This window comes from Camelus bactrianus, chromosome 5, assembly GCF_048773025.1.
Source record: "Camelus bactrianus isolate YW-2024 breed Bactrian camel chromosome 5, ASM4877302v1, whole genome shotgun sequence".
Lineage (NCBI taxonomy): Eukaryota > Metazoa > Chordata > Mammalia > Artiodactyla > Camelidae > Camelus > Camelus bactrianus.
The window spans coordinates 43,659,810-43,687,639 of NC_133543.1; the positions used below are offsets into that span (position 1 = coordinate 43,659,810).

The 27,830-nt window shown below is 33.5% G+C and overlaps 2 protein-coding genes across 12 annotated transcripts in view; one reads left to right on the plus strand and one right to left on the minus strand.

Moving 5' to 3' along the window:
- The window catches only part of BAZ2B (bromodomain adjacent to zinc finger domain 2B), a 290,518-nt gene extending 262,919 nt beyond the window's left edge, over positions 1-27,599 (minus strand). The window contains exons 1-2 of one of the 2 annotated variants that reach the window (XM_074363741.1): positions 27,458-27,596; positions 25,874-26,059 (exon numbers count right to left, since the gene is read on the minus strand). The gene's annotated coding sequence lies outside the window, so the exon portion shown is untranslated. Of the gene's footprint in view, positions 1-25,873; positions 26,060-27,457 lie in introns of both variants that reach the window. The other variant, XM_074363742.1, reaches the window with a different exon arrangement.
- Positions 27,600-27,622: 23 nt separating this feature from the next.
- Positions 27,623-27,830, plus strand: part of MARCHF7 (membrane associated ring-CH-type finger 7) — a 46,682-nt gene continuing 46,474 nt past the window's right edge. For all 10 annotated transcript variants that reach the window (XR_006720528.2, XR_006720527.2, XR_006720530.2 and 7 more), the window contains exon 1: positions 27,623-27,802. The gene's annotated coding sequence lies outside the window, so the exon portion shown is untranslated. The remainder of the gene's footprint in view (positions 27,803-27,830) is intronic.

Sequence of the window (27,830 nt, forward strand, 5' to 3'; positions counted from 1 at the left end):
GGGTAGGAAAGATTTATCTGCTCCTAGGTAAAAGAAATTAATACATGTTTTCTTCTAGCACCTGTACAGTTTCATTTTGTACATTTCCACTTTCACAGTTCAGTTTGGAATTTATTCTGGTTTGTGGCGTGAGAAACATTTCACTTAGAGCTTTTCTTATATGCCTGCCTAGCTTCTCCCAACAATACTTGTTTAAAAGCCCTTCTTTTACCCATTGATAGTAAATGCTATTTTTACAAATATGTTTGGATCTAATTATGGATCTTCTATTATATTAGTGAGCTGGAACCATTGTTTTAATTATGGTAGCTGTAGTGTATGTTTTAATATCTGGTAAATCTAGCCTCCCCTCATTGCTCTTTTTTTTCAGGATTTTCATAGTTATTCTTGCTTTTTGGTTCTTCCTAATAAACTTTATAATCTACTTTTCTAGCTGTAAATAAACAAGGAAACAAATAAGAGGATATCTGTACTGGTTTACATTTCAATTTGTAACTGAAGAAGAACTGAAGTTTTAATGATGTTTTTTATATCCAAAAACATAATATGCCTTTCTATTGGTTCATCTCATCTTTAGGATCTTTCTGAGTTTTTTGGGTTTTTTTTTTAAATATGGTTTTAAGCATTTTGTATTGAGTTTATGCTTAGGTTTTTTTGGGGGGGGGGATTGTTTTTGTTTTGTTATTAAAAATCTAGTTTCCTCTCCCATTATATCATCTAACTGCTTAATTTTGTGTCTATGTGAAGATGTTAATTTTTTATGTTGATTTTATAACCTAGTATTTACAACTCTCATTTTTCACTAGGTCTTCTACTCATTATTTTGGGGTTTTTTGGATATAGAATTATACCATCTACAAACCAAAACAGTTTCCCTCTTCCTTTCCAATTTTTAAGCCTGTAAATTCTCTACCTTTCTAAAACTTCCATGGCAATAGTAGGCATTCTTATCTTTTTCTGACTTGTGGCATTGCTTCAATTATTTCCCTATTGGCAGAGATATTTAACACAGGGAATTAGATGAATATGAAATTGCAGCAAGCGCTGGAGGAACAGGTTCTAAAAAGACTTTTTAAATGACTCTCAAACTAAACTGAGTATCTTGAACCTGCTGGCTAGTAGCAAAAACCAAGAGTTGCAGAAAAGGTAGCCTTCACTTCTTCCTTCTAGATTTCTTATTAGAAGAATTTAATGTGAATTCAGAACTCTAGAAGCAAGTGATTCAGGAAATACAATATTTAGCTTCCCAGTCACTTCAGTACAAGAAAGCACAACAGAATGTAATTTAATGGATGCTGAATGAGCCAAACAATTCTAAAATCCCTTTAATTCCTCAATCAGAGACAGGAAAAATTTGTATGCATTAGTGACCTAGTCTCCATTTCTACCCAAGACAGGACATGAAGGATAAGTTCAGGATAAAGATGTGATGGCAACGTAAGTGAAACATTATAAAGGAAAAAGCCTTTCCAGTTATAGAATTATGAAACCCAGAGAAAGGTCATTAAGGGATAGTAAAAAAAACAGATCAAACAATTATTTCTCTGGAATAATTAAGGTACATTTTACCTAAAATAAAGTACAGAAAACTAGTTCTCCAGATTTCCTCAACTGACTTCATTATTATCTGTTTTTATACTTACCAGTATATCAATTTATTAGAAAATATAACAAAATATTAGCTTGTCTAAGTGAAGGGCTTCAATTATCTCTTATCAACCAGTGTTAGTCAATATATCTGGTTATGATATGAATCAAATAATAATTTTGGCACAGAAAGTTCTAAAAGGATTCTGTTCACTTGTTGATCTATTTACTGTGTCTTCCCATTTAGCAACACCAAAATCTGAAGCTTTTAATTATGAATCATGTCTAAATTTTCCTCTTCAGAAAATTCTAGGTATTAACAGTTAATAGTTGACACCAGTTTTTACAATTCTCTGTTGACTCTTGTTTAGAAAAACTCCAGTGGCTATGTTTGGCTTATAGTGCAAAGCATTTCTTTAAAATAATTTCAACCGAGAGGCAGTTTCTTAAGATCAGTAAAAATATTTTTATGCCACTTTTTTGCTAATTCTGTTGATAGATTTAAACTAATGTGTCTTGTGTATAACTTGAAACACTTACACAAATGGAACAATCTTTAAAATGAAGCATGTTTTAAAAACTTTTTTCCTTCTAAATCACATGCCTCTATTTACTTTCTGTATTATATTATTTTATTATATTTGTCACCTTGGTGTGAATAAAATAGGGACCTTAATTACATATGTATGTATGTATGTACACGTGCTCCCTACTTTTTGTTTTAAGATAAAGTACATCATAATACAAAATAGTTGTAAGCTCACTTCATCCTGAAAATACTTAGGAAACCCTAAGGATAAGATGTTTAGTAAACTTATAGATACTAGTGACTTCTTTGCGATATTTTATAGCTATCTGTGTTTGAATATATGTACACAGTACTGTTCAGTGTTATATTTTATTTCTTCTACATGACAACAGTAGACCTTTACCACATGAAATGTTTTTCATCCAAGTAGAAAATCTAAAAATATACAATCATACTAAAATCAAGTCATTCAAGGCAAATTCAGAGACCGAAAGTAGATTAGAGGTTACCAGTAGCTGGGTAAAAATGGGGATTTATTGCTCAATAGTTACAGAGTTTCTGTTTGCGGTGATGAAAAACTTTCGGAAACAGCGGATGGTTGCACAACCGTGTGAATGTCATTAATGCCACTGAATTGCACAGTTAAAAATGGTAAAATTTATGTTATGTACTGTTACCACAATTTTTTAAAATAGAATGGTAAATTTTATGTTATATATGTTTTAATCACAGTCTTAAAAAAATGGACATTCGCCAGGGAGGGTATAGCTCAAGGGGTAGAGTGCATGCTTAGCATGCACAAGGTCCTGGGTTCAACCTCCAGTACCTTCTCTAAAAGTAAATAAATAAATAAATAAACCTAACCCCTCCACAAAAAAGTGGACATTCACTTACAAGAAGGGTTATTCCCTTAAAAATTATTACATTTACTCATCCAGGATATAAATATTAACTATATCATAGTCTCAGACCTCCTTTTCTGAGCTAGATTTTACCTGAGAATTTCACAAATATGTAATAATTGCAATTATGTCAGAAATTGGCATGAATTTCCCTATTGGATAAATTATATAAATTATAATATATATGTTAAAGCCTTTTGATTTTAGCTAAGTCAAAATACTGAGGATGAAACACTGAAAAACTAGAAATTTAAGACAGACTCTTAAAAGAAAACAAGGTGTCAGCCCTTATGGGATAGAAGTCCTGTACTGTGCTGACAGGGAACCTTCAATATTGATATAATGTATAGATACCAGAGCTCATATAATTATCAATAACCATGTCGATTTGCTTGAAAAGTAATAAAAATACAGTATGGGATAAGACAATTCTCAGGAAATAAGAAGGTTTCAACTTCCCTTATTACAGAGATAAGAAAGAAAAAAAGCCCTTCCCTTTCCCTAATTTTGTCCTAAGTACTCTTTAAAGAGGCTGCATAGTCTTTTAATATAGCACAATGGTGTTTTGTTTTAAGCAATTCTTTAAAGATATTCTTAATATTTTGTGTAACTGTGTTTTTGCTAAGTATATGTATAAATCTAAAAATTATGACTAAGCCATGAAATTAACACAATTTTTAGATGTATCTTTAAAGAAACAAATGATCACTCTTTTTTTAATAATATCAAAAAGAGGATGGAAAAATCCAGAAGAAGAAGTTACAATATCTTAATTGTTAAATTTTATTTCGGATTTCACATCCATCATTAAATATGTAGCAGGACAAAGTAAACCTATAAACAATGAATATCACATATTGTGACAATGGGGAATCATTCAAAGAAACCATGGTTTCATAATATACTATTTAAGCACAGATGACTTTATTCTTAATTGAGAAGATTAATTTTTCCCAAATCCAGATTACTGACATTTAGAAAGATAAAAACAAGTACTTGTGTGCATTTATTTTTGTTTTCTCCACTCTTTTCAGGGAATTACGCTTAAAACTGTATCAAGTTACTTCTGAGCACAAGACAAACAATAAACACTGTATTGTTTACAACCCCACCTAGTGGTCTTAAATTTCTGTCTGCATAGTATTTAAAAATGAATACTTAAAAAACGAAAACTGAAAAAAGTTATCTGGAAAAAAATTAAAACAAATCAACAATTTACAGCTAGCAGAGAGATTAGATTATCTAGAGTCTTGCTATTTCAACTAGGGGATGTAATATTATGTCAGGAACTATGTGAAGCCATCAGAAAAAAAAACCGTAAAGCATTTCCTAGAGCATCTATTTTGCTTAATGCTATATATTAAGGTAAACACATATTCTGGAGTAAAATACTTAATAGGAGTATCTCAGTTTCAAAAGGACAGGATCCAAACTTCTCATTCTATAGAAAAAGAACCTAGTGTCCTGAACAATTTAATGACTTTCTCAAGTTTACTAAACCAAATAATGACAGAATAATATCAATAATGCAGACATTTTATACCCTTTCCATTACAAAATACAAGTACATACAAAATACAGATTGAGTTCATTAGACACTAAATACTAGCCCGAAATGCCAAATAGCTATCACTGGTGGGGTTTTTGTTTTGTTTTTTTGTATATAGAATTTCTTAAATCTTCTAATCCTCAGAATTTTCCTTTCAATACATATTATAGCACACTTACAATGAAGCTAACTCAAAGTACTATTCCACATTCTTTTCTAATATTTGCCTAAAATTATAATGAATGGGGTAGATAATTCTACAAATTTTAACACATGTACAGATTCATATTATTACTACCACAATCAGAATACAGAACACTTCTATCACCCTGGACTATCAAAATTCTTTGTACTATCCATGTATAGTCACACATTCCCACAATACCTAGCTCCTAGCAACCACTGATTTGTTTTCTATCAATATAGGCTTGCTTTTTCAAGTATAGTTTATTAAGAGAATCATACAAAATGTAACCTCTCGAGAATGGCTTCTTCATTTCAGCATGTTGCCTTTGAGATTCATTCAGGTTGTCTAATGTATCCACAGTTCATTCCTTTTTATTGTTGAACAGTATTCTATAGTATATTATTATTATATGGGATGGTGTGTAGCATAGTATAGTATATAAAGAAAAGTACCATAGTTTGTTGATACATTCAGGCACTGAAGAACTTTTGGGTTGTCTCCAGTTTGTGGTGATTATGAATACAGAGTCCATAAGCACTTGTGTCTAGGCTCTTTTCTAATTTTAATGTAGTTGATCTACTATTAGAAGCCTTTCATAAGTCAGATATTTATACAGAAAATGTGACATGAAAATGTAACTTTCATAAGGGTAAGAATTTAAATAAACACCTTCAATGCCTAAGTCACTTTATTAGTATTCAGGAATTAGTATTAAGAGGACAATTATTCCTACTTATACATGGGAACCATGAACTAGAATGACTGAATAATCAAACTTCCTTTAAACATGGGCATACATCATAATTTACTTAAAAACATCGGAAGCAAACGGCAAATAATTGGTCCACTATTTCCTCTTCCTCTGCTTATGGCAATATGTCAATAATCAATCAAGGCACACTGCTGTAGAGCCCTGACATGGCCTCAGAATGCTCAATACAGTTCTAGTTTGCCACTACTACATAATCAGAGTTGGGACTCCAGCTACAACAAATTTTCCATCTCTGGTTTAGGGGAAATTATTCTCAACAAAGTGCAATCTCTATAAAATTATTTTATCTTGAGGGAAAAATTAATGTTCTGTAGCACTCTTAATCCTAGGACTATTACCTTCCAAAAGTGTGATTTTTCGTAAGACTGATGGGGTAGTTCTGGGCCATGATCAGTACCAGAAAGGAGCTTAATCTTGGAAAGGGGGAAAAGGGGAGGAGAAGGAAGAAGAAGAGGAATAGTAGGAAGAAGGGAGGAGGGGAAGAGAAGAAGGAGGGAGAGGAGGAGGATGAGGAAGAAGAGGAGGAGGAGAAAGCGTCCATTTGTTGAAAATTTGTTAAGATATTATTTGTCACCGGCTGTATTAAGCTAATTCTTCCAGTTTTGTGTCTGGCCCTTGTTTGATAATAAGTCTGTGTTTTTCTGCTTTTATAGTATTTGTTAGACATCGATGTTAGATTATAATAGTGTAAATACATACTTGGACTCTCTTCTTTTATTTCAAACATTAAAAGGGCAGATAAAATTTTAAGAAGAGGTCGTGGAAAAAATGGCAACACAGGAGAATCCAGTAGCACATTTAGCCAGCTCTGAGAAATAAGGTTTAAGTAGCAATGTGGGAGCAAGGGAGTTGATAAAAGGCTCCAGAAGTTTCCACAGAGAAATGAAGAGATAGGGACATCATGGTAGGGAAGATCTGACAAGATGTACTTTGTTTGGAAGTTGCGAATTAGATCAGCACTTTGTATGATTTTGTTAACTTGTTTCTCTGAACTATTTGTGCAAAGAGTAGAAAGATGTTAAAGCTTCCAGACATTTTCTCCCAAAACCTCTCACTGCAAAAACCCTTCTCCTACTACTGAGAGGTCCACTCGTAAGTGTTCTTGATCTACAATTCTAGAACTATATTTTTCAAATACTATTTTTTGACTCAGACTCAAAATAAGAAATGCATTTTACATCACAACCTAGAAATCACTCAAATACAAACACTTGAAATAAATGTTTCAGTAATAGTAGTTACACTAATTATGTGCTAAATACTGACATTTTCCATTCTATTTGGTTTAATTTGAAAAAATGCTGGTTGTGACTTACTAAATTGATTTCATGACACACCAATGGTAGCAACCTGCAGACTGACAATGATGTAGAAATCTTCTATGTACAGTAAGCCCTCCATACCCACGGGTTCCATATCCATAGACTCAACCAACCATGGGTCAAAATATTTGAAAAAAAAATTCCAGAAAGTTTCAAAAAGCAAAACCTGAATTTGCCATTTGCCAGAAACTACTTACACACCATTTACATTGTATTAGGTATTCGAAGGTATTATAAGTAATTTAGAGATTATTTAAAGTATAGAGGAGGATGCACATCTGTATGTTGTATGTAAATATTATACCATTTTATATAAGGGACTTGAACATTTGTGGATTTTAGTATTCTCAGAAAGTCCTGGAACCAATCCCCTGTGGATACCAAGGAAAATCTATATAAAAGTGAGATTAGACTGTACAAATTGTATCTTTGTTACATTGTAACTGTCCTTATTCATATTCCTTTTGGTATTATTTATTAATATACTCAGTGTCGCTAAGAGATAAAGCATAGCTATATCTTCATTTGCACACTTTTTTTAAATTCATTCTTATATCCTGGAAGAAATCATTTATTTTCTAAAATGACTTTCTAAGATACAAACCAGAATCATCTGGTAAAGTAGGAACCTTCTTATATGTCATAGATCAAATAGGTATTTTTAAAACCTTCCCAAAGAAATTTTCATATGTAGAATTTCCTGTCAAACAGGCCAAGCTGTCCACATCACGCTTATTCACTAAAGCAGAATTTGAGAATGGAGGTATCATTGCCTGGAAGAATTATATGAGTAATGTCAAGATCCTTATGCCCCCACTATACTCTTTAATGTATGCATGCTGAATTAGATTGCTCATTAGCTTTGTAATGTAAAGTTTTATTAATTTAATCATAAACCTCCCTGTTTTTCATAAGAGGGAAATATGACAAAGTGTTTCCAGTCTATTAAAAAGCTGCAAATAAAATATCCAAAAATGGTCTACTGAGGTTGTAGTATAATTTATAGATACCAAGTAAAATATAAGTATAATTTATTTAGAAAGAATATGCATCTATGAATTTTAAAATGCAACATTTGATAACTGACAAAATAGTTTAACTAAGGCAGAACACTTAAGAATAATAAATACAAAGTGCTTCTTACAACTTTTAACTAAATTTAAAAAAATGTTTTACTTTGAAATGATTTCAGACTTACAGAGAAGTTACAAAACAGTACAAACCACTCAGTGCCGAGATCACGGCTTCTAAATATTGTTCTCCAATTTAAAAACCCAAGGGCTCTAAAGAAATAGCAGATTGTAGGGCTGGGCAGGGAAAATACGAGACAAGGCAGAATCATTTTGTAGTACCAGAAAGCAAGGGAATGCTCACAAACTGAAAGGATGGGGACATGTCAAAAGGCTATAGTTTACCAGAACTCCAGCTAGTCAAAGCTGGAACTATTCAAGTGACAAAATAAAGGATATATTAGATTATAACCCCCAAAATAAAATACACATGAATCTATACAAATACAGATAAATGATACATAAACAGGGGAGAAGAGTCAAATCTTTCTTACAGAGGAATTCACATAATGTAGAAACTATCCTGTCTAGAAAGTAAAGGTTAACCTGCCCCCTGCCACTGCCCCTGAGAGTGGCTGGACTCCCTAAAAAATATAGTTGGGAAAAGCTGGAACGTTACAGAGGAGAAACTGAGCCGATACTTCCATAACCAAGATGTATATCTCTAAAGTTACCCTGTTGATAGCACCTACTCTTTGATATAATGGGATGAGAAGGGCACTTTACCTCTGTAGTATTCTTTCTAAAAAATCCATAACCTCAGTCTAATTATGAGAAATACATAAGACTAACCAAAGTTGAGAGACATCCTAGAAATATTTCACCAGCTCAAAACTGTCAAAGTCATGAAAAATAAGGAAAGACCAAGACCGTCACAGACCAGAGATCGGAGAGATGACGAATAAATGCAATGTGGTACGCTGGACTGGATCTTGGAGCAGAAAGGAACATTAAAGGAAAAATTAGTGAAAGGTGATTAAAGTCTGGAGTTTAGAGGAACATTCATGGAAAATGGGTGAAATCTGAAAAAAGTCTGAGGTTAGTTAATAGTAATGTACCAATGTTGGTTTCTTAGTTTTGAGAAACATACTATAGTAATTTAAAATGACATCGGAGGAAACTTAAATTGGGTGAGGGATGTACTATCTTTTCAACTTTTCTGAAATCTTAAATTATTCCAAAGTAAAAAAGTTTCTATGTTTTAAGAAGTACAAAGGATTTCTATATACATTTCAGGGTGCCCTAAATCTTTAACATTTTGCTAAAGCAAACCACATTTGCTTTATTAGTCTCTTTCTCCTCCACTACAGATATTTTTTTCTGAATTTGATAACAAGCTGCAAACACCATCCCCCTTTACTCCTAAATATTTCAATGTATTTCTTTAAAAAGTACTTTCATCAAAATAAGGTAATTATCATTAACACAGTACTATCCAATCTACAGGACTTCACATTTCGCCAATTGTTCCACTAATGTCCTTTATAACAAAAATAGAATAAAATAATAAAATAAATCATTGTTTCTGTCCTGGCCTATGATCTATCCCAGGGTAAGAACTGTAGTTAATCGTTGTATATCTTTAGTATTTTTTGATCTGGAACAAGTTCCTCATTCTTTGTCTTTCCTGACCTTGACATTTTTGAAGAGAATAGGCCATTATTTTGTGAAACGTCCCTCAGTTTGGGTTTGACTGATGTTTCTTAAGTTCAGGTTATATATTTTTGCAGGAATACCACAGAAGTGATGTTATATTCTTCTCAGTGCACCCTATCAGGATGTATGGTGTCTGTCCCATTACTAATAACAATAATTTATAGTAATAAAGGCGATATCTCCAATATAAAGCTTCTATTCTTTTTCTGTTAGTAAATAGTAAGTATCTTGTGGGGAGGTTATTTGGAGACTGCAAAAATATCCTCCTTGTCATCAACTCTTCATGCATTAGTTGTAGGATCCATTGATGATTCCTGCCTGAAAAAATTCCTGGCTATTCTTACATATTTATATTTCCATATGAATTCCATATCAATTTGTCTAGCTCTATAAAAAAGCATATATGTATTTTTATCAAAATTATGTTAAAATTATAGATTAGAGAATTGTCTCTTCATCAGTTCAAATTAATTTCTGTGTCTTTCAGAAGTGTTTTAAAGCTTTTCTCAACTAGTTTTTGTACACTTGTTAAATTTATTCTTCAGGATTTTATCTTTTTTGTTGCTATTTAACTGGGGTTTTTCCTAACACTATATCCCCTAACTGGTAAATGTTTGTATATGTAAGGAATATTGAGTTCTAATGGTAATTTATAGCTTGCTAGTGACTGAATTATTTTATTGTTTGAGTTAGTTTTATTATTGATTCTCTAGAGTCCACAAACTTTTTCTGTACAATGTCAGACAGAGTTTTTCCAGCTTTGTACGCCAAACCATTTCTATCACAACTATCCAATTCTGCCAGTGCAGAGCAAAGGTAGCTACAAGCAATGCACAACAAAATAATGTGACCAGATTTGGCTTTCAGGATACTTTGATGATCTTTGCTCTAAGGTTTTCCACATATGCAAATATGCAGATAGATAGTTTTACTTCTTAATTTCTAATTATTTTTTTTACCTCTTCTGATTGTTCTTATTTAATTGCATATTTGCCTGATACCTCCAGTAAAATGTTGGACAGTAGTGGAGTTACGAGATATCCTTGCCTTGTTCCTGATGGTAGTAGTAAAAAATGCCCCTAATGTTTCCCACTAAGTAAAATGATGTTAAGAAAATATCTATCAATTCCTATTTTGTTGAGTGTTTTCATTAGGTGTTAAAGGTTGCTGAAGGTTATTTCAGCATCTATATATAATTTGTCTCCTTATATTCTTTAGTATGGTGTATTACATTAATGGGTTTCCTATTATTCAACCAATTTTGTGTGCTTAGACTAAATCCTACATGTTGATGGTGTATTATTTTCTTAATGTTGTATTATTTGTTAGCTAATATTTTTATGTAGTACTTTGCATCAGTACTAATAATTGATAGTTGTCTAATAAATTTCTTTTATGTACTGTCTTTGGTATTATCCACTTTCAGTACTCTGAAATAATTTATAGCACATTGAGACTACCTGGTCTTTGAATGCTTCATAAAATTTCCCTGTGGAACCATCTGGGCCCGGTGCTTTTTTAAAAGATAGTTCCTTGATGTCTTTCATTATTTCCTCTACAGAAATTGGGCTATCTTAAATGTGGTCAATATTGATAAACTATATTCACCTTGGAAATTACCTTTTTCATCTAAGTTTTCAATTGTATTTGGAGAGAGGTTTACAAAGTAGGTTCTTAACAATATTTTAAGAAATTAAGATGTAATTCACATACGATAAAATTCACATTTTTACAGTGTTATGGGCTGAACTGTGTTCCCCACGCCCTCTCCCAAATTCGTATGTTGAAGTTTTAACCCCTGGTACTTCCGAATGTGACTATTTTAAGACAGGGCCTTTAAAGAAGTAAAGTAAAATAAGGACATATGGATGGGCCCTAATCCAGTATGACTGATGTTTTTATCAGAAGAGGAAATTAAGACACAGACAACACACAGATGAAGGGGCGACCATGTAAGGACATAGAACACGGCCATCTGTGAGCCAAGGAGCAAGGCCTCAGAATGAAATCAACTCTGCTGACACCTTGATCTCAGACTTCTAGCATCCAGAACTATGAGAAATAAGTTCTGTTGTTTAATTCACCTAGTCTGTGGTTGTACTAGAAAACTGGTAGACAAAATTCATAATTCAGTGGTTTTTTAGTATATTCACAAGTTTATACAACCATCACCACTACCTAATTCCAGATAATTTTCATCACTCCAAAAATAAATTTTGTACCCATTAGATGTCACTCCAAATTCCTGCTTTCCTCAGTCCCTGGCAACCACTAATCTATTTTCTATCTCTGTGGATTTTCTTATTCTGGACATTTCATATAAATGGAATCATGCGACCTTTTGTTGCTGTTTTTGTGTGTGTGTGTGCTTCTTTCACTAAGCATAACATTTTCAAGGTTCATCTATGTTGCAATCGGTAGCAGAACTTCATCACTTTTTATTATGTATGGATATTGTACACTTTACTTATTCATTCATCCATTGGTAGAAATTTAGGTTGTTTCCACATTTTGGCTATTATGAATAACACTGCTCTGAACATTGATCTAATGGTTTTTGTGTGACATGTGTTTTCAATTATTTTTCGCATATACCTAGGAATGATATTGCTGAGTTACATGGTTACTACAGTTAACTTTTTTGAGGAAGTATCAAACTGTTTTCCAAAGCAGATGAACCATTTTAGATTCCCACCAGCAATGTATGAGAATTCTAATTTTCCACATCCTCACCAACACTTGATGTTGTTTTTTATTTTACTTTATTTTTTCTTATCTTGCTTAATTTCTTTTTTTTTTTTTAATACATTTTTCAAGTGGAGCTACTGGGATTGAACCCAGGACCTCGTACATGCTAGGCATGTGCTCTACCTCTGAGCTATTTCCCTCTCCTGATGTTGTTTGTCTTTTGATACAGCCATCCTATGTATGTGAAGTTGTATCCCAGTGGTATTGATTTGCATTTCCCGAATGAGTGATGATACTGAACATCTTTTAATGTGTTCATAGGTTTTGTCCTCTATGGAGAAATGTCTATTAAATCCTTTGCTCACTTTAAAATTAGGTTATTCTACTCTCATTGAGTTGGAAGAGGTTCTTCATATACACTGGATACACAGGAGTGTGTATGATGGCTTGCTATGATTTGGTATTTACTTTTTTACTTTTGGGATAATCTGAACTTTGAACATTCTCTGTGTTCTAGTTACATTAAGACATGGATTATGTTTAGTTTTATGCTCTTCTTGTTTTTTGAAGGATGTGTAGGGAAATTCAGATTCATGTATTTGCCATTATTTCAGTTACCCAGTCAATCTTTTAATATTTTAATGAGTATTTTGTTTGTTTTTCCTGGATTAAAGACTTTTGGGTTCTTAATGGTCTGGGATATATCTACCTAGCATTGCAATGGTAACATTACTTGAGGACAATACTGCAACTGGTTAATCTTCATTAACTCAATGGTTAATATACTACAAGGTGAATTCTAATTAAAGATATTATACTCCTACCATGACATTAAAACAGTTAATAAATCACATGCTATCTAATCAGTGATGACAACAGTGGAAGCAAAACACTGTTAACTAAAATTCAAAATAATGTAAAAGTCCTATATGCAAAAGAAACTACTTTCTTTTGTTTCCAGTTCTTTTGTCTTGTCTTTTCCACTTCTTGTCTTTTTCCACTAAGACAATTATTTTTCTTATAATAGTCAAGTTTAATAAATTAGTAGTTTATCATATAGCCTACACAAGAGACTATTTGATTCACAGTCTATGCTACTCTTGGCTTTTCTTGAGTTTGCTTACCAGAACAGAACCCATGTCAAAAACTCAAAGACTACGATATTAAAAATAAAATAGCAAGTGAAATTACTATCTCCTTAAATACAAATATCTTACAAAAATATATTTATCTATACTTAACAGAAATTAAACTGGCATACTTGATTTAGTAAAGATATTATTATTTTTAAATTGAAATACAGTTGATTTACAATATTATATTAGTTTCAAGTATACAGCATAGTGATTCAGTATTTTTACAGAATATACTCCATTAAAAGTTATTATAAGATAATGGCTACAATTCCCTGTGCTATATAATATATCCTTGTTGCTTATTTATTTTATACACTGTAGTTGGTATCTCTTAATTCCGTACCCCTAACTTGCCCCTTCCCTATCTCTTTTGATAACCATTAGTTTGCTTTCTATATTTGTCTTTTGGTTTTGTATTCTTTTTTAGATATCACATATAAGTGATATCAAACAGTATTTGTCTTCCTCTGTCTGACTTACTTCTCTAAGCATAATATTCTCTAGATCCATCCACACTGCTGCAAATGACAGAATTTCATTCTTTTTTTTGATTGAGTAATATTCCATTGTATACGTAAACCACATCTTCTTTATCCATTCATTTGTCTGTTGACTGGCACCTGGGTTGCTTCCATATCTTAGCTATTGTACACAGTGTTGCTATGAACACTGGGGTGCATGTAACTTTTCAAATTAGTGTTGTTGTTTTTTTCCAGATATATACCCAGGAGTGGAATTGCTGGATCATACAGTAGTTCTGTTTTTAGTTTTTTGAGAAAACTCCATTCTGTTTTCCACATTGTCTGCACCAATTTACATTCTTACCAACAGTGTAGGAGGGTTCCCTTTTCTCCACATCCTCTCCATCATTTATTATTTGTAAAGATATTTCTTTAAATTGCTATGACTTTGTATTTTTATTCTTGGAGCTACAACAGCATTCCTTAGGTGTTACTGCACTAATTTTATTTTATATAGAAGTTAGAATTGATTACCAGGAATTTGGAACTACTCATTTTCTATCTGTTAAATAGTATGTGATCTTAAGTAAATACACTTGCCACTCTCAGCTTTTGTTTTTTCATGAGATATGTAATTAATTTGATAATACCTATTATAAGAGAGGTTTTGAAAGGTTTAATTAGTGTTTGTAAGATACTTTGAATATTAGAATGAAAAGACTCAAAGCAAATTACCAATAATTATAATTTTGCCTAGTACATGTTACTATGCTAACCATCAATGCAAAAGCACTCATTGTATCTTATGAAACTAAGAGTATCTCTAACAATCCACTATTCTCTTCAATATAAAAATATTTTACTAAAAAGTACTGCTGTATCATATATATAAGAATGTTTACTTCTTTCTATCAAATACTATGCATTATATAGTATTACAGTTTACTTTTTTTCTTAATATAAAAATATTTTAATATGAGCTACTGCTACTTCAATGTAGTAATAATGTTTAGTCTTTCCTATTACATTTCTACATAATGGTAGGTTTACTTTTAATATGCCCTGAATCAATGTTTCCTTTTTTAATGTTCTTGGGAGTTAAAATCTGTCTATTCACTCTACAATTGTAAAAAAAAAAGCACTAAAGATAATTTAAAAATTTCTAATGGCTATAAATATTTCTTATATAATTAAATAGTATCTTGAACTAAAGATTTCTCAGCAACAATATTTACTGTCTAAAATGTATTTAATGCATATGCACTACTCCCAGATAACTACCACTTAAATACTTTAAAGCATCTTACACAAAACAAAACCCCAATATCTTCTTGCTTGCTCATTTGTTTAACATTTACTGAGTGCCTACAGCTTGTAAGGACTGTCTTCTGGTTATCCCTGATATTAGAAATAGTATGTACCAATAGAGCAAGGAATGTAGAATGGAGTTAGACATATCCATTATCCTCAGAGGATATGATGACATAAATACAACTGACGAACAGTCTCAAGTAACCCTTGCAAAACTGAGTGTGCTCTTTCATTAGAGATTTTTGAATTGCACAGATTAAATCAATATTTAAGTAGACCCAAGTACATCAATACTGTTATTAAAAAAAATGGTTAGAATTTAATATAGTTCTCTGTGCCATACAGTAAAACCCTGTTGTTTATTTTATATACAGTAGTGTGCATCTGCTATCTCATACTCCTAATTTACCCCTGCCCCTCCCCTACTTCCCCTATGGTAATCATAAGTTTTTTTTCTATGTCTGTGAGTCTCTTTCTGTTTTGTACATAAGTTTATTTGTACTATTTTTAGATTCCATATAAAAGTAATATTATATATTTGACTTTGTCTGATTTACTTAGTATGATAATGTCTAGGTACCTCCATATTGCTGCAAATGGCACTATATCATTCTTTTTTATGGCTAAGTAATATTCTACTGTGTATATATTTGTGAACACATTATGTTCCATTGTGTATATATTTGTGTACACACATACATTATGTGTATAGTCTACATCTTCTTTATCCATTCATCTACTGATGGACACTTAGGTTGCTTCCATGTCTTGGCTATTAGAAATAGTGCTGCTATGAACACTGAGGTGCATGTATCTTTCTGAATTAGAGCTTTCATGTTTTCTGGATATAAGCCCAGGAGTGGGATTGCTGGATCATATAGTAACTCTATTTTGAGTTTTTTTAAGGAATATCCATACTGTTTCCATAGTGGCTGCACCAGTTTACATTCTCATCAATAGTGTAGGAGGGTTCTCTGTTCTTTCTCTACGGCCTCTCCAGCATTTATCATTTGTGGACTTTTGAATGGTGGCCATTCTGACTGGTGTGAGGTGACACCTTATTGTAATTTTGATTTGCATTTCTCTAATAATTAGCTATGTTGAGCATTTTTTCCTGGCTTGTTGGCCATCTGGATGTCTTCATTGGAGAAATGTCTATTTAGGTCTTCTGCCTACTTTTTTTTATTGGGTTGCTTGTTTGTTATTGAATTTGTATGAGCTGTTTGTATATTTTGGAAGTTAGTCCCTTGTCCATTGCATCATTTGCAAATATTTTCTCCCAGTCCACAGACTGTCTTTTTGCTTTGTTTAGGGCTTCCTTTGTGTGCAAAAGCTTTTAAGTTTGATTAGGTCCCATTTGTTTGTTTTGCTTTTATTTTGATTACCTTGGGAGACTGACCTAAGAAAATATTGCTATGACATGTCAGAGGATGTGTTGCCTGTGTTCTCTTCTAGGAATTTTATGGTATCACAACTTACAAATTTAAGTCTTTAAGTCATTTTGAGTTTATTTTTGTTTATGGTTTGAGAGAATATTCTAACTTCATTAATTTACATGTAGCTGTCTAGCTTTCCCAATACCACCTGCTGAAGAGACTCTCTTTTCTCCATTGTCAATTCTTGACTCCTTTGTCATAGATTAATTGATTGTAGGTGTGTAGGTTTATTTCTGGGCTTTCAATTATGTTCCATTGATCTATATGTCTGTTTCTGTGCCATTATAACTGTTTTGATTACTGTGGCTTTGTAGTATTGTCTGAAGCCTGGGAGGGTTATGCCTCTAGATTTGTTCTTTTTCCTAGAATTGCTTTGGCAATTTCGGGTCTTTATGGTTTCATGTAAAGTTTAGGATTGTTTCAGTTCTGTAAAAATATCATGGGTAATTCGATTGGGATCTCATTAAATCTGCAGGTTGCCTTGGGTAGTATGGGCATTTTTAACTATACTAATTCTTCCAATCCAAGAGCATGGGATATCTTTCCACTTCTTTGAATCCTCTTTGATTTCCTTTATCAATGTTTTATAGTTCTCAGCATAAAAGTCTTCGGCTCCTTGGTTAGATTTATTCCTAGGTTATTTTTTTTAAGGGATTTTAAACAGGATTTTTTTTTTTAACTTTCTCTTTCTACTGTTTCATTGTTAGTGTAAAGAAATGCAACAGATTTCTGTATATTAATCTCATATACTGCTATGGAATTCATTTATCAGTTCTAATAGTTTTTGTGTGGAGTCTTCAGGGTTTTCTGTATAGTATATCGTATCATCTGCATATAACAACAACTTTACCTCTTCTCTTCTGATGGAATAAATTTTTATTTCTTTTTCTTGTTTGTTTGCTGTGGCTAGAAATTCCAATACTATGTTGAATAGAAGTGGTGAGAGTGGGTATCCTTGTCTTGTTTCAGAATTCAGCTGGAAGGCTCTCAGTTTTCCACTGTTCAGTATTACGCTGGCTGTGGGTTTGTCATATATACCTTTTATTATGTTGAGATATGTTCCCTCTACACTCATTTTGCAAGTGTTTTTATCATGAATGGATGTTGAATTTTATCAAAAGGCTTTTTCTGCATCTTTTGAGATGATCATGTGGTTTTTGTCTCTTCTTCTGTTGATGTGGTATATCACATTGATTGATTTGCATATGTTGAACCATCCTTGTGACCCTGGAATGAATCCAACTTGATTATGGTATATGATCCCTTTTATGTGTTGTTGGATTCAGTTTGCTAATAATTTGTTGAGAATTTTTACATCTATATTTATCAAAGATACCGGTCAGTAATTTTCTTTTTTGGTAGTGTCTCTGTCTGGTTTTGGTATGAGGTGGCTTCATAAAATGACTTTGGGAGTGTTCCCTCCTCTAATCTTCAGGAAGAGTTTGAGAAGAACAGGTATGTTTTTTCTATGTTTGGTAGAATTTCCCAGTGAAGCCATCTGGTCCCTGACTTTTGTTTGCAGAGAGTTTTTAAATTACAAATTCAATTTTACTTCTAGTGATCAATCTGTTCAAATTATCTATTTCTTCTTGATTCAGTTTAGGTAGGCTGCATGTTTCTAGAAACTTGTCCATTTCTTCTAGGTTGTCTAATTTGTTGACATATAACTGTTTATAGTATTCTCTTATGTACTTCTTGTGGTTTTAAATGAGTACTTTACATGTTTCCATTTCCCCTCCTTTCTTAGTATATCAGTTATAGGGTTGTTTCTTGTTTGTTTGGGTTTTTTTGCTTTTTTATTGGTTGTCTTAGAGTTTTCAATATATATTTACAACAACCCAAATCAACTTTCAAATTATACTACACCACATCACAGGTAGTATACCTCATAACAAAATAATCCCAATTCCTTCCACCCTTCCCTTGGATCATTGCTATTATTCATTTCACTTATATTTGAGAATACATAAGCATATATCTATATACACATAATATGACATATACATAACTATACATAATTGAATGTACTGTTGGTATTATTACTTTGAACAAACTGCTGTTACCTCAATTAAGAATAAGGAAAATAAAAGTTCTTGTTTCACCTTTACTTTTTCCTTCTTTGATGGTCTTCCTTTCTTTATGTAGATCTGAGTTTCTGAATTATATTATTTTCTTTCTCTGTACAGAACTTCTTTTAACATTTTTTTGCAAGGCAGGTCCACTGGCAACAAATTCTCTCAATTTATGTTTGTCAATTTTCCTTTCAGTTTTGAAGGTAATTTCACATGATACAGAATTCTAGGTTGGTGAGGTTTTTTCTCTCAACACTTTAAACATTTCATTATACTCTTCTTGTTGGCATAGTTTCTGAGGAGACGTTGGATATAATTCTTATTTCATTCCTTTATAGGTAAGGTGTTTTTTAACTCTGTCCTTTTTCAGGACTTTTCCTTTATCTTTGATAATTATAATTTGAAAGTAATATGCTGAAGTACAGTTTGGGGGGACATTGACCTGCTTGGTGTTCTCTGAGCTTCCTAGATCTGTGGTTTGGTGTGCAACATTTATTTGGTAGAAATACTCAGTAATTTTTGTTTCAAATATTTCTTCTGTTCATTTCTTTCTTCTCCTTCTGATAGTCCCATTACACCTGACTATGTTAAACCTTTTCTAGTTGTCCTACAGCCTTTGTATAAGCAGATAGGATAGGGGGAGTCCCTAAAGAAAGAGAACCAGGCATGGCTTTCTTGACATAAGGAAAGCCATTTTGGCCTAAGCCATTTTGTGATCTAAGCCTGGCTACAATGCTTGTCCTTGAACAGGTCTCAATAATTAACGATATAAAGGGAACAAAAGAATGCAGGAACAAAAAGCTGTTATCAGGCAAGAGAAGTAACAATAGCAAAGATAATGTATCTGCTGTGAAGACTCCCAATTCTATTTCAAAGGTAAAGATTAGCCTCAAGTGCTCAATGACCAGATCAGCTGGAACCTAAGAGATGCTGTTGCTGACTTTTTTTGATCCTTTGACTTCAATCAATTAAAGCTTGGATTCTATGGACCTTTGTCCCAATTCTATGCTGAATTCTCCTACTCAAGCCTCTTCACGAATATGCATGTACCTTTAGCTTAAAACTTTCCCAATTTTGCTGATAAGGAAGGCAGTGTTTTGGGAAAGATCCCCAGTGTTCTCCTTACTTGCTGCAATTAATAAATCCTTCCTTCTCCTGATCTTTGGCTTGGTTGTGTCTTTTGGCTCAACACCCACCAAGGGTTGAGCCCAGTTTTCAGGTAACATTTGGGTATTCTGTTCTGATTTTTTTTGTTTGGTTGGTTTTTAGGTTTTTTTTTTTTTAAGTTTCTGTTCTCCTTGATTTTTGGTTTTCAAGGGTTCTACTGATATATCTTTTAGTTCAGAGATGATTTCCTCAGATACATGTCCAGTCTACTAATAAATTTATCAAAGACATTCTTCATTTCTATTACAGTATTTATCTCTAGCATTTCTTTTTGGTTCTCTCCTAGGACGTTCATGTCTCTTACACTGCTTGGATGTTTTTGCATGCTGTCTACTTTATCCACTAGAGCCTTTAGCATATCAATCATAGTTGTTTTAAATTCCTGTACTGATAATTCCAAAATCTCTGCCATGTCTGGTTCTAATGCTTGCTCTGTTTCTTCAAATTGTGCTTTTTGCCTTTTGGTACGTCTTGTAATTTTTTCTTGATAGCCAGATACAATATATCGAGTAAAAGAAACTGCCATTAACAGGCCTTTATGAATGTAGTGGTAAGGTGTGGGGGGAGGGAAAGCATTCTATAGTCCTATGATTAGGTCTCAGTCTTTTAGTGAGCTTATGCCTCTGGACTATAAACTTCACAAGAGTTTCTGTCTTTTTTTTTTCCTACCTCCCTAGGTGGGACAAAATGGCTAGAGTTGCATATTCTCTTTCCTAGGTTAGTTAGGCTCTGATAATACCTCAGCAGGTTAGGTTCTAGTTAACTAGATTCCCTGAGGGCAGGGTTTGTTAAAAACAGATTCTCTGGAGTATTTCAGAATGGTTCCTTTTCCTTTCTTCCTGCCAGAAGTCTGAAGGGATTTTTCTTTGATACTGATTGTGGAAATCTGGTTGAGCTGCTGGAGGTAAATCTCACAATATTGTGGGGGCCATCCTGTTACTGGCAATTCTTCAGTTATACTACAGGTTTTCTTATCTAGCCCTGCTTCCTGTGGTGGCTTCAGCTCCTGAGTCTCTACTCCATAAGCCAGAACTCCTTGTATTCAAATGTCTGTCTGATTCTCCAATCTTGAGGGCAGTGGTTTGCCACCTCCCCTCTCTAATGGAGCCAAGAAGAGTTGTTGATTTTCAGTATGTTCCATCTTTTTACTTGTTGTTTGGATACAGTGAGGACTTCTAAGCTTTTTATGTGAAACTGGAAAATGGAACCACTATTCCTTCATTTTTAACAGGAATATATAGTCCCCTTCCTAGGGACTGGAGACCTGTGTCATTTGTTTTTTCATAAATAAAGGCAATTAACTCATTCATCTATAGGAAATGATGGAATGTGAAATTCAAAATATTTTTTTAAACTTCAGGAAAAATGGAAATGTTCTCTTACTAGTACTTTAAAATGTTTTAATAGTTCTATTTAATAGTTCTGTATTCTAAAAATCTACTTCACATTCTATTTATCTTAAAAGCATTTTTCTTCTTTCATCTACCTTATACTAATAATTTTTGTTCATTTCTTTTCCACCACACATTCTTTTCCTGTATAAAATAAGTTAGGAATATTGCAAAGATAGTCTATGCCAATTTTGCTGTGAAGAAAGCTTAAATTTCAAACGTGGTTCTGAGAGCAAGGAAACAAGTCTTCTAAACAAGGCGTGAACACTTCTATCAATGTCTAAGAGTTGCTTTTCTCTTACTTCAGTTGATTTAGAAGTGCTGTAGTATATTTATTTCTTTGTGTACATTTTTCTTTAATAAAGAGAAGAAATGGCAATAGTTTCTATGTGGCTTTCTTCCAAGCACAGGTAAGACTAAACACTAACATTTTGATTTCTGGACAAAATCAAGAAGAATTATTAAAATTTACCTTTAAACTCTTTACTCAAACTTTTTAGATACAAATTTTCATCTACCCAGTTAATTTTTAATGCCATAATTTGATTAGCATCTTATTTATTCAGATGAAAAGTTATTAACAAGGCCTATTAAAATCCTGGTATACAACTTCATAAAAATAATTGTATTTTAGAAGTACTCTAGCAATTTGTATTGCTGTGACTAGTAGCAAAATTAATGTACCAGGAAAACATTTAGTTATCAACCTACCAAAATGCTCATATTAATTTATTTATAAGAATGTTAAATGACATAGGAGAAAACCAAATATTCATTAAAATTATATTGTATATGTTCAGTCATATCCTATGACACTAATGTGCAAATACATGTTCAAAATCTTCAATTCAAGTAACTATTTGAGACAAACTTCATAAGATTTAAAAATATCTTACTAAATGGACTTGAAAAACAATGAAACAATCACTTTCCTGAGAAAAGCCTTCCTACAAATTTGGGCAAAATTAACTGTATGAAAACAAAACAAAAAAGTAGTGAATTAATATCCTCTAAAAACTAAATTAAAATATAATTTTTAAACTGAAGAGTTCTTAGCTTTGAAGAGAACAATATTCAAACCACAGCAACAAAATCAATCACCACCAACATGTTTATGTGATGTGCTAAAGCTAAGAATTACAAACATTAAATCTAAGTGAAATATTTAAAGCACATTACCAGTTTCATACTTTTTATGATGACATAATAGAGAAAAATGTAGGATTTCTTCTATATTGTCCATGGTGCAAATGGCCAACTTGTCAAGAGTGGCTAAGGCTCCACTGTAAAAAAACTTAGATCGGACTCTGGGATAGAGAATAGGTTATTTAAGAAGCTAAGTAGTATGTACGTGTGTATGCATATAGGTTTTAAAAAATTATTATGATATAAAAAAGTATTGATGAGATGTTTTTAAATACCTAAAGTGTATTCAATGGCTTTAGCAAATTGCTGAGTAAAGGAAACAAGAATAGTAGAAAAAAGAAATTAAGATAATTACTAGGCAGGCTGGTAGTATAACAGGCACAGTATAATGCAAGGTGGTTAAGTATATTGGGTGATTCTGGAGGAAATAGTTATCATTTCTTATAATTGAATATGTAGGTGACAGAAATGCAGAACAGTATTAATACACAAAAAAGATTCCAAAGGGAACTAAACGATATTTAGTTTTCTGCATAGTTAATAGTTCTGAATAGTACCATTTTCAAAATAGAAAATCCAGAAATAAATCCAGCATACACTTGAAAATTCAATGTATGATAAAAGTAATCTTTCTAATCACAAAGAACAGATTATTTAAGGAATGCTCCTGGCAAAAGTGGCTATCCATTGAGAAGAAAATAAAATTGGATCCTATTATCTCATTTCATATACAAACATCAGTTTGAGTTTAATTAAACATAATCTAGAAAATCTAGGATATTACATGATACAACCTAGGGATAGGTAATACTGTTTTAAGCTAAGCTAGAAACCCAAAAGTTATAAAAATTACAGACATGTTTTACCATATGAATGTATCTACAGCAAAAGATAATAAATGGCAAGTCAACAGACAATAGAGTTTAAAAAAACACTGAGAACCCAGGACAGAGTAGTAATACCTATGACCCTGAAAAAAAAAAAAAGGATAAACAACCAATATAAATAGGGATTTAGAGAAAAAAGTACTTTTGATTGAAAAATTAAGATGAATATGCATATTGAAATGTGATGCTGTTTTATAAAACATAAAAATCTCTACATGAGTATTTCTCTCTCTGCACCTGTGTGTTAAATAACTATTCTTTTAACACTGTATGACTGTGCAGAAAAAATGCAGACGGATACTCACTAATTTTGCAAGAATGCTTATGGAGTAGGAAATGAAGGTGGGAGAGCTAAATTAAAAAGGAAAAGAAAAGGGAAGAAAAGAAAAAAAGAAAAGAAAAGGAGGGAAAAAAAAGCAAAAGAAACAGTCTACTAAAATAGCTAGTATGTATAATCACATACATACACTGTTATAAAGTTCTACACAAGCGTGGACATGAAAAAAAAAGAAAAAGATTAAAAAGGATGTTGCAACCAGACTTGCCAGAGGGCATATCCAAGGAATTTATATCAGTATCAGTATTTAGATCTGCTTCTGCTTGCAATCTCACAAAATGTAGTCCAAAGTGGCCGTGGAGGCAGAGTATAGTCCTTGATTATTATCAATCTGAAGTTGTATGTATGTGTTTAGCTTGACTGTATTAAAGAAACAGGGGTAAATTCAATCTGGTTTTATGGTTTACTCCAGGGGTCAGCAAACTTTCTATGAAAAACCAAATAGTAAATACTTTAGGTCATCGGGGCCATATCATCTCTATCACAACTACTCAACTCTGCCACTGTAGGCTGAAAGCAGTCATAGACTGCAATGGTTAATTTTATGTGTTAAGTTGGCGAGACTAGAGTATCAAGTTCTTTAATCAAATGCTAACTTAGGCATTGTAGTGAAGACAGGTATTGTATACAATTGGTTGTTTCTCTGGAGAATCCTGACTAATACACAGACAATATATAAACTACACGGACAATATATAAACCAATGGGCCTGGCTGTGTTCCAATAAAACTATTTACAATAACAGGTGGTGAATTAGATTCGGCCTGTATACCATAGTTTTCCAATCTTGGTTGGATAATAATAAAAGATAGCTGCTTTTATTAAAAACTCAACATTTTAGGTAGTGTGAACAGTGCTTCACATATGGATTCTAAGTGTCCTATAAACTGAGAATTATTCCTGACCAGGCCAGATGTTCTGGATCAGCAATGTGAGCAGCAATGATCTTCCTAGAACCAATGAGATCTAGACCATAAGCTTAAGTTTAAGAGTTTCTCAGAGAAGTTTTATCTACTGGCTTTGGGGATTGAAAATTATTGCTGCTAATCCAACAGAAGTCAACCAACAGAATGTCTTAGATGCTCATTTATTAAATATGGCACCTTTCAATTAAAATTGGTAAGGGGAAATTAAAATTCACAAAATCTCTATCAGGGGGTTTATTATTTTTAAAATAAAAAATTTTTTACATCAAAGATTTACAGCTTAGAAGGAAGAGTCTTCAATCTATAGACTTATTAAATAATAACAAATACCATATTTTTAAATTTACCTGTAAGTTTAAATAGTAAATCCTCAATTTGGTCGATACCACAAGGTTCCTTTCTCCAGAGATCAATAAAATTCCCATTGAAGAAGAAATTGTCATCCTTTATTTTCAATTCAGGGACCTCCCTATAAGCACTCTTATCTCATTTCCACGTATTACCAGTTGTTTCTCAAAAGTTTAAGAAATAACCTACATTTTAAAATGATTTGATTTACAAAAAGCAAATATAACTATATCTTTTCAAGATCACATTATTTATGTAAAATAAAGAATATCTATAAAATTGCCCTTGCTATAGAGAAGTTTCTTACATTAGGTTGTGAATGATAAAAAGTAGGGAGAATGGGAACTTTGAAATTCAGTATCTGAAAGAGAATTCTAACCTATTAGGTAGTTGAAGAAATATTTAAGCATTAGAGTAAAGGGTTATTATGACCATGACCAAAGATTGATAAATTTATAAAGTAGAAGGCGGAAAATTAGTAACAGTAAAGAAGACCTTAAATTTAGAGAAGTCAAGTTCAAAAATGGAAACTAGTATGTTGGTGTGCCAAGAGGTGAACAAAGATATTTAGATACAAAAAGGAGTGTTAGAGTTGGTCATAAGGATAGAAAGATCAGCAAAGGTAGGTCAAGTGGGGGAACTCTGTGCAAAAAAGGCAACCATGGGGTCTACATTGGTCAGAACAGCTCTAATTTCAAGTATTTTGCCTGTCAAATCATCGGTCCTGATTTTAAGTTCAGAAAATATAGTTACTATCGTACCTACTTGTATCTACACTTCCTATCAAATTGTCTTTAACACAGAAAATCTCAGTATTTGCTGATAATGATAATTATCTGGAAACTCAAATCAGAGAAAGTACATTGAAAAACTGTATCAACTAATACTTCTTAAAGAATAAAAACATACTTATTTGTGGCCTTTATTTACTAGCATCAACAAGAAACTGGAGTCTGAAAGGTGTTTAGCATAGGAAATTGGTGCCACACTCACCTCTGCTGATATTATCAGTGTTGGGTGGGGATGAAGCTATAATCTGCCAAAATCTGAACCATCCTTGCCAGGTTTGGGGGTACTGTAGAAAAGTTACCTCTACCAGGTCTAATTGGTAGCTCAGCAAAATGGTGCAGTCATTCCTCTTCACGTAGAGTGTACTTGAGAAGAGGCTGTTTAAGGGACCTATGTAATAAGCCCCAGAAAGATAATATTAGTAGTGATTTAGACATGGAATGTAGCTAACAATTATGGAATGTTTACTATGTTCCGGAAACTGATGCATTTTCTTTTAATCCTCTCAACAACCCTATGGGTTATAGGTACTCTTATTAACCCAAGGTTAAGGAATTGCTCAAGACAACAAAGGCAGTAAGAGGCAAGGCTGATATTTGAACCCATGCAGTCTGGTGCTTCAGAGTGTGTATACCCATAGTCACAATGCTACAGGTTTACACTCAGACAGGCTGGAGAAAAAAAAAATCAGTTTTCTATAAAGGGCAAATTAATTTTCTCAAACTTAATCTCTATTCACTTTATCCCATACCAGATGGTTAATCTTCAAATCATATTTTAAAGTTACACTGGCATTTATGTGCCAATTTTAAATAATAATAATCTGTAATATTTTACAATTTACAATAGTGAAAATGGACAATCTGTTAGTCTCCAAGACACAGTGAAATAGGGATGATACTGACAGTGCACACCCTCCAAATGAAATGACAAAGAAATAATATAAATTTCATACTTCATTTATTAATTTTATTTAGAGCTAATGAATTGCTTAAAACAACCTAATTAAATAGGTCAGTTTCCAAATCAAGTGCCATCAGTATGCCTCCAAGTTTCAGTAACTTATTTTTATCGGTGAAGTTTTGTTTGATACATTATTCAAAGCCTACGTTATCACCTAACTCCACAGAAATTGTGGCTTTTTCCTCTAACCTACTTGTTTTTATTCATTAGTATTCATTTACATCTTGGTTTATCACATTTACAGTGTTTTAAAGTTTCTTCTCATTCTCATCAGACCATTTACCTCACAATTTTCCTCCCTCTTTTTTAAATGGATGCGTTTTTACTGTAAAACCTGTAGCTACACTACCAAAGATTAGTATCACGATTTTAAAAGACGACTGCAAAAGTACACCACCAGAAACACTGAATCACCACGAAGAACGAACAGTCCCGGATAAATCCGCTCTAACCCGTAAAGGGGAGGGCTCGCAGCCATCACATAGGGCAGGCAGGGAATGGGAGGAGGGGAGGTCGGAAAAGGCAGTGTTTGATTCAAGTCAGTAAACGTTCACTGCGCCACTCACCAAGCGCAAAAAAAAAAAAAAAAAAAAAAAAAGATGGGCGGAATTTCAAGCAGTGGGCCTGGCAGGTGTGCCGGGGGGCAAGCGCCTGTGGCGCGGACTCGGGCGCTCAGCAGCGGCAGGGTTGGATCGCCCCTCTCGCCCTTTGCCAGTCAGCTGAGGGCGGTCAACTAGGGCCTGGCCTCCAGAGCCCGGCTCCCGGGACCCGCACACTCGTCGGCCCAGCCGCCAGCCCGCCGGCCGACCAGCCGCAGCCGCTTACCGATGGCGCCTCGCTGCCTCCCCGGGGGCAGCCCTTCAACGGTTGCCGCAGTCAGAGCACCACCCCGTGGTGGGGTACGTCGAACCCTCCCGCAGCTCTCGGATCCACGCAGCGTCCCCACTCTCGCGAGAAGTCGGCGGAGTCCGCGAAGTGGGAGGAGGAGAAGGGAGGGGCATTTAACGGTGGCGGCTGGTTCTGCGCCGGATTCGGGAGAGGGGCGGGCGCCATTGTGTTTGTCTTACTACTGTTCTGCCTCGGTTAGAGGCCTAGAACTCCAGCAGGAAGGCGGTGGTGTGATCGCTGGGAGCGGGACGCGCCCTGTTCAGTACCAGCTCGGGAGCGAGGGTAATAAACTGCGGAGCTCGGGCTTCTC